Source organism: Mandrillus leucophaeus, unplaced genomic scaffold (assembly GCF_000951045.1).
Source record: "Mandrillus leucophaeus isolate KB7577 unplaced genomic scaffold, Mleu.le_1.0 Scaffold541, whole genome shotgun sequence".
Taxonomy (NCBI): domain Eukaryota; kingdom Metazoa; phylum Chordata; class Mammalia; order Primates; family Cercopithecidae; genus Mandrillus; species Mandrillus leucophaeus.
In genome coordinates this window covers 839456-841286 of record NW_012105820.1, presented here as the reverse complement: position 1 = coordinate 841286, position 1831 = coordinate 839456, and the positions used below count along the sequence as shown (strand labels likewise).

Genomic DNA, 1831 nt, shown 5'->3' with positions numbered 1-1831 from the left:
CTGTGGGCTGAACACAGGATTTAGGCTAGGTACCCCATCCACTGGGACCCCAAATTTGAGCATGGCAGCTGCCCCCTCAGCTCCTGTGAGGTGGAGACGTCACACACTGATTGGGTGTAAGCTCAGCGATCTGGCGGGAGTGGAAGGAGGAAGAAGGGCTCACCCCCTGCTGGCTCTCCCTCCCCGTGGGACTCCTTTTCCTTTTCAGGAGGGGATATAAGCCCGGAAAGGAAAGCCCTGAGCAGAGAAGGCCTCAGCTTGACCTGACCCAGTGCAGCCCTTGAAACTTCCCTCGCCTTCTACCTCCTGCTCATCTGCTTCATAAGCTGTCGCTGTGAGCGGCTGGGGGCTCAAGCATGGTCTGGTACCAGGAAATCCAGGCTGTTTTGTGGGGAAACTAAGGCTGGAATGGTGGAAGCTGGGGGTGAGTGGTGGGAAACTGGATTGGAGGGGGTCATTGGAGGTGGGAAGGAGGCCCGGGAGTCCCCGGGAGTCCCGTTGCCAGCACAACCCTCTTCTCTAATTTACCTCTTTGGGAGCAGCGGTGCGGGGGCGGTTTATGTCAGGCAGGGCTTATGTCCCTCTGACAGATTAGGAAACTGAGGCAGGAGACGGTGCAGTGCCGGAGAACACACGGCAAGCTGGTTGCTGAACCTTGATCCGCTACCAGCCCCAGGGAGAGCGCCGGAGCGCGGCCCGGACGGCAGCCGCAGCCCCCTGCCGTGGAGGATCGAGGCTCGGAACGACCCACACCCCAACGTCACCTTCCCAGATGGTGTCGGTGCGCAGGTCGTGGCCTACCATGGCCACAGTGCTTTTGGCCCTGCTCGTCTACCTGGGGGCGCTGGTCGAGGCCCACCCCATCAAACCCGAGGATCCCGGCGAAGACGCCCCCTTGGAGGAGCTGAGCCGCTACTACGCCTCCCTGAGCCACTACCTCAACCTGGTCACCCGGCCGTGGTGAGCGCAGGCGCGGGGTGGGCCGAGCGGGACCCCTGGGGCTCTCCCCCTGCGGCCCCTCTCCATCGGGGGCGTGGTAGATCTGACCACGCCCTTCCAGGCCCCGCCCCCAGGCATGGGAAGACAGCCCGGACACACGCCTCTCCAAAACGTTCTTCTCAGACGGCGAGGACCGCCCGGGCAGGTCGCAGTAAAAGCGCCCCCGTCAAGTCACATAACATCCTGCCTCCGAGAGTGCGGTCTGGCCCCACCCTGGTACATCACTTACGACGTCTCCCAGGCTCGCCTCCCCAGATCGGATTCCTTTCCCTTCACTCCCGCAGGCCGGAGGCGCAGACCTGTGGTGAGGACCCCCGAGGCCTCCTGGGAGATCTGCAGACCACGCCCACCTCATTTGCATGTTCACTCCCGACCCCGGAAACCCGGATTCCGCCTCCCGACGGCATCTGGGCAGGGATCAGGTACCGCAGTCCTGCGTCTCGGTGCCCTCGCCTCTTGAGCTGCAGGGCTGTATGTGGTCCTTCCCTGGTCCCAAAATAAAGAGCGAATTCCCCAGAAACGGAATGTGTGCCTTTGTATTTCCTTTCCTTTCCCTTCGTGGAGGTCTCGTGGAAGTGGAGGGTGGAGGCGTGGGGACCAGAGGAGCGAAAACCGACTCGGACAGAGGCTGGGTCGGGGGCGGGGGTTCCCTCTGTTGGGAGCCCAAGGAAGACTCGACCACCCAGCCTGGGGCTGGACAGCGCCCAGACCAGGGACTGCTGTGGAAGGAACTCTAGTTGAGTTGGGGCAGGGATGGATGGGGTTCTGGAAGAAGGGGCAGGGAGCGTGGACAGGAGCCTGCTAGGCAGCCTAGCAGAGTAGATGGGGACAC

General features: G+C 62.7%; 1 pseudogene across 1 annotated transcript; it reads left to right on the top strand.

Annotated features, from left to right (window-relative positions):
- Positions 1-19: 19 nt before the first annotated feature.
- On the top strand, positions 20-1519 carry LOC105552045 (annotated as a pseudogene). Its single transcript, XR_001007934.1, has 3 exons — positions 20-334; positions 773-977; positions 1084-1519. The product of XR_001007934.1 is annotated as a peptide YY-like (transcript).
- The last annotated feature ends 312 nt before the right edge of the window (positions 1520-1831 follow it).